The following is an 11,990-nucleotide window of genomic DNA, read 5'->3' as shown; positions in this document are numbered from 1 at the left end:
CCACATTAAATAAAATAATGTTGATAAATTTAAGTATAACAAAACTTGAAAAGTAGATGCAAGGCAAATGTGACATCTTTTAAACTCTATATATCTCTCACGATTTTGTACTAATAATCCTAAGAGCTGATTAACATACTTAAGCAATGACAAAGCTGTGCCTAAATAAAAGCATCTGTCATAATAATTTCATTTATGATGTTTATTAAAATTATTTTTCTGGAGTTATATTGATTTCATGTATGATTATTTCCTTTGGTTTACATGTTAACCTCACCAAAATAGTAAAAGACAGTATCACACAACAAAGCCATACTAAGATACTTAAGGAAGAGGCATCACATATCTGAATAAAAATACAGAATAATTTCTGGAAACTTTAACATAATCATTTTTATTTATTTATGTAAATGGAATTAAGAAGAATGACAAATTACTTATTTAAAAAAATATATATAGTCATTGTAAGTAAAAGAATCCTGATAAACTGAGATTAAAGTATCTAATAATGATGAGGTTTTCTTCATTTTTTAGTTTTGTATATTTTTACTTCCCTTTATCTTGTCTAAGATAAAACAAATGCCTGGCAAGGGGCCTGAATAAACTCATATTTTTTCATTTCCTACATACCCATCAGCAATAAATGTCCTACAGTTTTATGAGAAGAATGCAAGTTTTGTAATAAAGCAGATTTGGATCCAAAGTAAATTACACAATAACCATAAGGCTTTGGATCAGTCTCTTAAACTGTCTGAGTCTTCATTTTTCTATTAGTATAATAAGAGGTTCTGGATGAATAAAATAACGTCTATAATGTTCAGTTACATAGTAATTTCCCAAAAATGATAGCTTGATATATTACTATGGATTTTCAACAAGTCATAAGAAAATAGCATGCCCAGAAAAATATTCTATGAAAAAAAAATAAAGGGTAGATAGTGTGAGAACAGAATGCCACAGCTGTTTACTAATTTTTCAGGAAAACTAAAAGATCCACAGTGATGGATCACTAGGGTATCTGTTCTAAATGCAGAGGATACTCAAACAAATTCATAAGCAAAAGGTAAAAAGTTTATTTCTGTCTATATCTAGGCAAAAATTAAATTAAGAACAGAAGTTACATTCTGAGAGAAAAGGAATGGATGCCATTATCATAGACGATTAGAATGTGAACTTAGAATAGAATTGCCTATCAATGGGAATTGTACAGATAACTGGTTTTGTTTGTTTATATGGGTTTTGTTTTTCTGCCCAGAATCATTTGCCTCTAAATCTTTGGGAGTAAAATATTCATTTTATTTAAGAAAATTACTTTTCCTCATTAAGTTACTGACTTAAGATGTATCAGTTTGATACTCTTCTCTAGATATTAGATCTTTAGTAGAAATTAAAAAACAATTCCATTCACATTAGTGCCACACAAACTCAAATATCTTGCTTTACTAAAGAGTTGAAAGCCCTAGACAAAGAAAACTACAATAGTATGCTTTGAGAAATAAGAGAGGACACAGGAAATGGAGACACATATCCTGCTCATGGATTAGCAGGATTAATATAATGAAAATGGCAATACAGATACTCCTCGCTTAACAACTGAGTTCTGTTTCAAAGACTTGATTGTTAAATGAATTGGTCATTAAGTGAGGAACTACATATACTGTATACAGTAGTATAGTATATGCATAGTACATGACAATACAGTATTCTGAATAAGTAAAATAATGAGAAAGATCAAACTGAAAACTTCCACTTGTTTTAGTTTGCATAGGTTGTGTAATTTACACACAGTATTACAATGTATTACAGAACATAGTAAAGTAGGTACATTAAGGCACCAAAACTACAGTACTGTACTACAGAGTGTACAAGATGAAAAAAGGATACTTAAAATAAAATAATGGTGAAGAGATGATCTTGTGAGCAGTCAGTATCTGAGGAGTATCTGTACTCCCCAAAGCATTATACAAATTTAATGCAATCCCTCTAAAGATACCCATGGCTTTCTTTAAAGAAGTGGATCTAACACTCCTGGAATTCATTTGGAACAATAAACACTCACAAATAGCTAAAGTAATCCTTGAGAAAAGGAATATGGGAGGCATTACTTTTCCCAATTGTAAATTGTATTACAAAGCAATAGTTATTAAAACAGCATGGTATTGGGATAAAGACAGATCCTCAGATCTATGGTATAGACCTGAGTATTCAGAGAATGTTCACCAGATATACAGTCAGTTAATTTTTTTTATAAAAGAGCAAGAAATTCAAAATGTAGCAAGGAGAAAATCTTCAATAAGTTGTGTTGGCACAATTGTTTGGCCACTTTCAAAAAGTGAACCCAGACCCCCATATAACACCATGCACAATGGTTAAATCCAAATGGATTAAAGACCTTGATATTAGGGCTGAAACCATAAGATATATAGAACAACACATAGGTAAAACACTCCATGACATTGAGGCTAAAGATATCTTCAAGGATGAAACATTTATTATTTTTTAGCTTGGCTTTGGATATTTGTGGTCTCCTCTGATTCCATACAATCTTTATTATATAAGTTTCTGTCATTATTGTCCTTGAAGTATGTCATCTGATTACTAAATTATGTCTGGGTCCTTGAAGAATGTCACTTGATCTTGTTGTTTTGGTTGTGACCCCAAAATAAAACTCCAAAGGTATTAAATTAGGGTTTCCTATGCAGATTTGATAAACAGATTTTTTATTCCTTCTGAAGAGTTGTAATAAAAGTACAATAAAAGTTGTCATAAAAAAAAGTTCTAAAAAGGGGCTGGAGAGATAGCACAGCAGTAAGGCATTTGCCTTGCATTCGGAAGGATGGTGTTTCAAATCCTGGCATCCCATATGGTCCTCCGAGCCTGCTGGGGGCTATTTCTGAGCGTAGAGCCAGGAGTAACCCCTGAGCACTGCTGAGTATGACCCCCCCAAAAAAAAGTCGTAAAAAGTACAGCATAAGAATTTATGGTATTTTAATTTTACACAAAGGATTATTGTAGAATTATTCATTCAAAATACATTTGAAATGAATTGAAATAATTCTAAAAAAATGGCTAAGAATAATCCTTACTCTCACTGTTCTTTGAATTTGACAACTGATTCTGGAAAGTCATCATCATGAGAGCTATGCTAAATAAATAAAAGAGGAGACAAAGCATTAGTATTAACTTAAGCATTCAGACCTTTTAAGTGACTGCTGTTTTAAGCACTAGGTTTTAAAATAAATATAGCTTTGTTTAAATATAATAGCACAAAAAATCTAACCATTTAAAAGTACACAAGTCAATGGTATTTAATCACCAATTTTAGGACATTTTTATGACATTTCCCCACAATGAAATGCTGCAACTATGTCCAGTCATTTCCCCATTCTTCTCTATCTCATCCCAGACTTTGGTAACTACGAATTTACTTTTTGTCTTCATGCAGTCACCTATTCTGGTGATATAGATGGACTTCCTATAGACGGATTCACAAAAGCATTTATGTAAATAAAAGCATTTATTCATGTGTCTTGTTTTTTTGTTTCTTTTGTCTTTTTACTAACAACGTCTTTCATGGAATCATCCTAAATATTCATTATAAAATGACTAGATAAAGAAAGTGCCATGTATTTACTCAATAAGATACTACTCAGCCATTGAAAGTAAATTGATATCTTTGGGCAAAATCAATGGAACTTGAGATTATTTTATTGAATAAGTAAGGACATGAAAAAAACTATCCAACAGTTTCACCCAATTTTTGAAATATAAATGACTAAACCAAAGGAACAGATTTAAAAAAGAAGGAACAAAGCTAATTCCTAGTCTCACCTATGTTGAGTTGTGGAGTTGTAGAGAAACAAGAAAATGGTTAGGAAAAATGGGTAAAAAGGTATTTTTGGTGATAGGATGGCATAGCAGCAAAGCTGTCAGGATCTTATGGTGCTATGTCAGCACTGACACTGTTACAGCTTCATACTTGTAAGAAAGGTGTTGTATGTACTTGAGCCCCTGGGCCATTTGTGATCCCCTTTAGATTGTTTTTTAAGTAGCTGCATAATTTTATACACCTACTAGAAGAATCTGAGAGCCCCAACTCTACACACACTTTCCAATACTTGTTATTAGGCTCTCTTTTTCTTTTCATTAACATATCTTTATATGTATAAAGTATGTTTTGATTCACACTTCCTATTTAATAATGCTGTTAAATCTATTCATGTATTTGCTGACGTCTTCTGTATTTCCATGAGAATTTCTATTTTTAAGTGATGCTTTTTGGTCATAAAATTATTTATTTTATTTATTTATTTTTTTGTTTTGGGGTCACACCTGGCAGCGCTCAGGGGTTCCTTTTGGTTCTATGCTCAGAAATCGCTCCTTGCAGCTCGGGGGACCATATGGGATGCCGGAATTCGATATGACACAAAATAGGATATCTACTTATTCTACATTGTTAAATGTAGTTTGTATTTCTCTTACTTTTTTGAGCTTTTATTTCCTTTGGCTTTCAACATTTTTACTATGTTCTTTGTGAATAACTTTTTATTTATTCTGCTTTAAGTTCTTTGGGTATCTTGCTTGGATGTGTAGTTAATGCTTTTCAAAGAACTGAGACAACTTCATCCACTAATCTTTGAATGTTTTCTCAGCTCCTTTATTTCCATTCCTTTTATATTCCCCTCTGGCATGTATTTGCACAGTTCATGGTGTCTCACACTTCTCTAAAGTTATGTTCATTATCTAAAATTTTCTTCATGCACTTCAGATAGTACAATATCAAGATATCAAATTATCTTTAAATTCACTGGCTCTTTCTATTACTTGTCTAAACCTACTATAAATACCTTATATTCATTTTTATTATTATACTTTTTGGAATTTTTTGAGCTCATAAATTCTATCTCTTATTTTTTAATTACCTATTGATGATACACTGTCAGCAAACTTAATTATTTTCTGTTAAGTTTTGGTTTCCTTTAGTTCTTTGAAGACATTTAATAACTCTTTAAAGTACTCTTATTTTATAAAGAAAGTTTTATTAATAATACTATATTTATTTGAGGAATACAGCTTCACACTTTGATATACAAGGGAAAATTCTATAAAGAGTTTGCAGAGGCAAGAGAGACAGATCCCCTTTCTTCAGAGTTGTCCACACTCACTTTTGGACAGCACTTTCCTCAATTTTTAGATTTGCCTACATATTTACTTCTCAGCTTAAGATGTGTAATCCTGTGTTTCCATTCTTCCCCTCCTTCATATATCCTGAAAAGATACTTAACCTCATTATTTGTCTCCTTTTTAGGTTTTGTTTTTTTTTTTTCAAGAAAAGAAATTCAATTTGGAATCCTAGTAGGTTGAGTGGAGGCAAGATCCTTCATTCCTATAGACACTAATTCTTCATTCTGGCTTGAGGCCCTTACCTATGATAAATCAGGTTGTGGGGACATGTTTCTGCACTGTAGAGACTGAGTGGAACTCAGATGCAATCTTATGACTGCCTCTTTAGGCTGGCAGGACTTGAAAGCCTACACTCAGGAGGTGCCACCCAAGTTCTTTCCTCAGCTGGCTGAGAAGTGTTTCAAGTATGTTTGTCCTTTATGAAGCTACTCCCTTCCTTACTCCCACTTCAACATTACCATTACCATTAGGTGAGATTTTAAGGAGTCAGCAAACCAACAACATTTTAAGAAGAGACCTACTTTTCTTAATTATCTTTATCTACCTGCGACATTTAGAGTCTGGTATTCTTGGTCTGCCATGATGATGTCCCCTAAGCCTATTCATAGAAAGAGCTAAATAGAAGAAGGCAAATCTCAACATTTTAATCACAATGTATAATTTAGTGTAATTATAGAATGTACTCTCTACAATACAAATCTGTAAGGGTAAATCGGTCCTACCAGAAAAATACCCAGGGAAAGAGAGAAGTTGTATTCAGATTTCCACATTTGACTGGAGCAAACTTTCATTATGCTGACAGGTGAGGTGGGTGGGGAGAAAATTAGATCAGATTATGGCTCAAGCTTCACAGAGACTCTTATGAAGATATAGATTTCCTATATGAATGTTTCTTTTTTTGCACTCTGCCTTTAGGACAATTTCAAGACTATAATTTGTATAAATAAATAAATAAATACACTACCAGCTTTGTCGTTTTCAGTAGGAAGTAAGTCAGTAGAGGTATAATAACATTATGGCAATGGTAGAAGGAAGAGGCTATTCTGCAGCATTATGCATGGAACCATATCAGTAACAGTTTTGCAAACAATACTTCCTAAAATACCAGAGAGGCAGAATGGGAGGTAGGAGAAAAGCTAAGGATACTAATGGAAAAAAAGTGGACACTGATAAGAAATTGTTTCTGAAAATGTATGTCTGAAACTTAGTCATAAGCAACACTGAAAATCAGGGTGCACAAACTAAAAAAACACACCATTTACTAGAAAGTATTATTTCATAAACCCTAAGCACTTTATTCTTAAAAGCAAGTGAGGTTAGGGCCCGGAGAGATAGCACAGCGGCGTTTGCCTTGCAAGCAGCCGATCCAGGACCAAAGGTGGTTGGTTCGAATCCCAGTGTCCCATATGGTCCCCCGTGCCTGCCAGGAGCTATTTCTGAGCAGACAGCCAGGAGTAACCCCTGAGCACCGCTGGGTGTGGCCCAAAAACCAAAAAAAAAAAAAAAAAAAAAAAAGCAAGTGAGGTTAAAGGAAATTCGGTGGAAATAATCTAAAGTGATTATAAGTATGATAGTAATTTATATGCATAGAAGATCTTTCTTATTTTGAAATAAAGAAAAGAGATACATTTGAAAGACAAAATACATGCCATCAAACTATTTGTTCCGCAAAAAAAATTTATTCCTTACTTAAGCTATATCATCAATCCTATTAATTCCTTTTCCATTAAAAGTGTGATTACCACCCTCTAATTCCCTTTCCCATCAAATCTGAATAATAGAACTGGAGAGATAGCATGGAGGTAGTAGGGCTTTTGTCTTGCATGCAGGACAGCGGTTCTTCAAATCCCAGCACCCCATATGGTCCCCCAAGCCAGGAACGATTTCTCAGCTTAGAGCCAGGAATAACCCCTGAAGGCTGCCGGGTGTGACCCAAAAAACAAAAACAAACAAAAAAATCGGAATAATAATCTCGGTGATCATAAAAGAAAGAATGGTAGTACTGAAATTGACCTCACAGGACTCACAGTCTTCCATGTGAGCAGAAATTAGCACATGGCCTAATTTCAAATAAGGAGGATAAATAAATAAATAAATACATAAATAAATAAATAAAGTTTATTTACCTGGCTCACAGTTTTTCTTTGCACTAATTTCAAAAATATTGTTACACAAAGTGTACTTATAATATTGCTCAAAAAGGACTATTAAAATTTAGGGATGTGAATTATCATCCCCCAAAATACCACTAACATGCAAGAAAATATTTTAAAAAGTAAATTAAAATGTAACTCTAAACTATATTCAATAAATTCAAAGAAGATAGGAAAATAAGACAAAATTCACAGAATCAAAATGTAACCATTAAAAATTAGATCTGGGGGCCGGAGAGATAGCATGGAGGTAAGGCATTTGCCTTTCATGCAGGACAGTGGTTCGAATTCCGGCATCCCATATGGTTCCCTTGCCTGCCAGGAGTAATTTCTGAACACAGAGCCAGGAATAACCCCTGAGCACTGCTGGGTGTGACCCAAAAACCAAAAAAAAAAAAATTAGATCTGAAGCCAATCATATCAAAAACTAAAATTGTTAAATAAATCATTAAATGTTAAAGTAAAATTGTTAAACTACAGATTTAAATTCAATACAGACTATCAGACTGGATACAAAAATAATTTTTTACTATGTTTATAATAGATGTGATTTATTTAATTTTTAGTTTGGGGGGGATTTGGTGCCACACTCATTTATGCTCAAAGCTTATTTCTGTCTCTATGCTCAGGGATCATTCTTGGCAGTGCTCATAGTATCATGTTATGTTCGAGTTTGAACCTTGGTCATTCATATACAAGACAAACATTTTACCACTGAAGTTTTTCTCTGCCCCTCCCAAATGAACTCTAAATATAAAGATATGGGCTTTAAATAAATGGATAAAAAGATATGCTGTATAAGAAGTGAGAATAAGAAAACTAGAATAATTAATATCACATAGAACAGGCTTCAAATAAAGTTATTTAAAATAAGGAGAAACTTTCCATAAACACAAATAAAGTCAAAATACTAATGTATATGAATGTATCCAATAAATGCTAGATGTCAAATTTAGTATAATTAGAGGAAAGGAAATAATTCCACAATTATATATTTTCAACTTTTTATTTTTTTTCTTTTTTCTTTTTTCTTTTATTGTGACCAAAGTGCATTACAAATCTTTCACTGCATCATTTATGGTACATAGTGACAATGAATGAGGGGCATTCCCTCTACCAGTGCTGTCCTCCCTCCACCCCTGTTCCCAATATGCATCCCATATCTCCCTCCCCTACCCCCAGAATGCTAGTGCAACTGGTCTCCACTTTACAGCTTGTTGTAGATTGAACATCCATTCCACCGTCATTGGAGATAAAAGGGATAAGAAAAAAGGGAGAAAAAAATTTGGTGACAACTACCAAAAAAAAAAAGAAAGAAGAGAGAGAAAAAAAAAGAAAAGAAAAATGGAAGAAAAATGAAAAAAAATATGGCCCGGCAAATAAAAATAAAAATAAATCTCTAAATAATAACCACAAGCATGAAAAAGAAAGAGAAAAGTGGAAGAAAAAAAGAGAAGGAAAATAAAGTACAAAACTTACAAATCAAAACAAAACAAGAAAAAGTATGGGTACTGGAGTGGCAGGGTTTGGCGTTCCCCCCACTTATTTTTATTTATTTTTTATTTTTTGCATAGGCACAGTAAGCATTGGGGAAGAAAGGGAATTCCTGTGGCCTAAGAGATTTAGGGTTTCTCCATCCTTGAAGCATACCATCATGGGATCAACCCTGGCTCCATATATACTCATTACCCCATCCCAAAGGCTTTTTTCTGATGCCAGGAAGGTTTCCTCTAGGTTGTGTTTGTGAGAAAATCAAGCCACTGTAGCTAGCAATCTTGGTATTTGCGCGGGTTTTAGGTCAGGGTCTAGGATAGAGTCTCTAGGTTCTAGAGGTTCTTATCCATTGTTGTTGTTGTTGTGTTCAGTCTTCTGTAACACTTGCTCTCTGTTTTTATTCAGTCCCTAAGCTGAAGCCTAGGACATTATGGATTCAAAGGTTCTGCTCAGTCTCTGTTGTACAAGTTGGACCTCTGCAATAAGACATATTGTTGTTGTTGTTGTTGTTGTTGTTGTTGTTTATGTGTCCTGGACTACAGCCTAGAGTAGGGTTTTCCTTATTAGTCCCAAGGTAGGTTCTGTTCAGTCATGGTTGTCAAAGTCAGTTTTCTGTTGTTGGTGCTTTTATTTTTCACAGTTCAAAGGACGATACCTCTTCTGATTTCCATTTAGTGTTAGGTGATGTAATAGGACAACCTGGTCTTAGGTCAAGTTGTCCTTTCCTCGTTGTCATATCAAAACTGGCACAAGTTGGTGCCAGAGTAGTGTTATAAATCTCCCAATGGAGCTTAGTTCCTGGTTGTGTTGCCCGGAGCTGTATCATTTCTATGTTGGGGATCTGGGGTTTGGGATTAGACTAACACTGTCCAATCTCCTGGGGACTGGTTGTATCCATATAACACATGTTCAGGATGGGAGGCACCTTCTGCTATAAAAAGTGAGTTCTCGGACGGGCAGCTGGCAGGCCCCCCCCATGTGCCAGCGGCCTCTTAGTCCGGCCTAGGGTAGGGGGGCCTGGGTCTGGGTCACCTGACTCCCCTCTCCCCCATTCCTCCGGATCTCCAGGTGGGTTCCGGGGAGGAGCTGACGGGGCACCCTGGGTTTTCCCCACTCCCAGGCCGGCCGGACACTGGCCTAGGGTGGGGCTTAGGGGGTGGAGTTGGATCTGGTGGGTGGCAGATAGCTGCTCAGCTATACTCAGGCTGTCACTGGCAATTTCATACCATTTTGCAAACCAGCCCCCACGCGAACATTTGCTCCTCCCAACCATCAGTACCCCAGATTTACCCTTCTTAACTTCACTAACACATAGTTCTAATCTCTGACCTAAGACATACAGTAGATCTAACAAATCCCAGAACTATTTAGAAGGACACAAATTGAACACATATTTGTTGAATATTTTATGGGTATTTTCTTTAACTGGTATAACTCTCTATATATTCTTCTACCATGATGTTTCTATCCACTTTTCATCTTGTCTTTTCTTTGTAAGCTGTTCAGTAAGGATTGTTGGTGGAACTGTTCCTCAGTTTGATGCCTATGATTGAACTATGCCATGGAAATTGCTGGTCTTGTTCCTATTGCCTCCAGATGCACCAATAACGCTTCATGGCATTGATCCTTGTTTGCATAGACACATTAAAATGGGAAAACACCATACATACAGATAAGTTTTTATCTAATAAATCTCATTACAATGTACCTTACACCCTGAACATTGATATAATGACCTGGCACAGGCCTCAGAAGAATAGGCATTCTCCATTCACGCCGGAACCAGGCAAGCTATCTACGAAGCATCCAAGGTCTTTTATAGCAACAGCTGGAAGCAGTCCTCTACCAGGAAAGACACCACCAAGGGTCTGACATCGACCTCCTAAAAAGAGACTTCCGTTTACACTGAGAAGACTTGACAGCAACAATTACCTGCTCTACAGGTCATGGTTCTCTCTAGTGCTCCTTAAGTGTCAGGTGAAACGAGAGGATGCTCTGCACCATCCTGACTGCAATATGGGATATGCAGACTCCAGGATCTTTAATACAGAAGCATGATACCAACAACAGAGACTATGGGAGGAATGGAGTTGCCACTACAGATGATGACTTGAATTGGACAAACTAATTTGCCTGGAGCCTAGAGTCAGTCCTGTGCCAGGAAACTTCAGGGGTAGGGTCTCCTTATATTTAGACCATATTTGTCTTTCCATGTCCCTTATGTTTTGGTGGGCCTATACAAACAAATGCCACTTTAATACCATTTTTTACTATGTTCCCTTGACTCCAATCCTTAAGAAAAACAACCCACTAAAACTTTTGAGGTTAACTTAAACTAGTTAGCATGTGCATGGAACTAGAGAAATGTACTTTGCCCTCAATGTTTAAGGAGTTACATAAACCTAATGTCTTTAGATTATATTGTGTGCTGCTAAGAAATAGTATGTACTACAACTGGGGATTTGAGGGACAAAGTAATTGTATTGTACATGGGTTCAGTTTTGTTTTCCTTAATGTTCTTTGGCTGAAAGTTCAAGGCTGGGATATCATTGATGGGACTATCGAGAATCCTGTTTATGGGTGATTGGGCTTCCACTGTAACTTTACCCTGTCCTCTTTCTTTTCATCTTTGTTGTCATAATTAAAATAAAAAAATAGCAAAAAAAAAAGTGAGTTCTTATCTTCTAGGGATATTTTTTCTGTGTCTATGGTTTCCCCCCCTTTTTTTTACTGTGCCCATACAAAAACGTATGGTGTCATACTGTGTTGCTGGTGCTATTCTGGGTAAGGATGATAGGCTGCACACACAGTCTCTGTCGTCTGGTTTTGTTCTGAGCTTTTATCCCAGTCAAGGCTTTATGTACCAAGCAGCACCAAAAATGGTAAGGATAGAGAAAAAATGTATATATTAAAATAGAACAAATAAATAAAACCGAGTTAAAAAGAAAAGGTATTCGAATAAAACAAGTGGTGGAGGAGGCTACTTGTATATTTAGGAATACACATCATAAGATGTATTGTTATACAGGTATTGAGCTTCCATAGGCAATATAAGACTCCCAATTAAGTCTTTTGATATATTCTTGTGGGGAGTAAAAGCCAAGGTACTTTTCGATTCAAAGGTCTTGGAACTGAGTTTGAGAGATGCTTTGCTGCATT

This window comes from Suncus etruscus, chromosome 1 (genome assembly GCF_024139225.1).
Source record: "Suncus etruscus isolate mSunEtr1 chromosome 1, mSunEtr1.pri.cur, whole genome shotgun sequence".
NCBI lineage: Eukaryota > Metazoa > Chordata > Mammalia > Eulipotyphla > Soricidae > Suncus > Suncus etruscus.
This window is presented reverse-complemented; position numbering follows the sequence as displayed.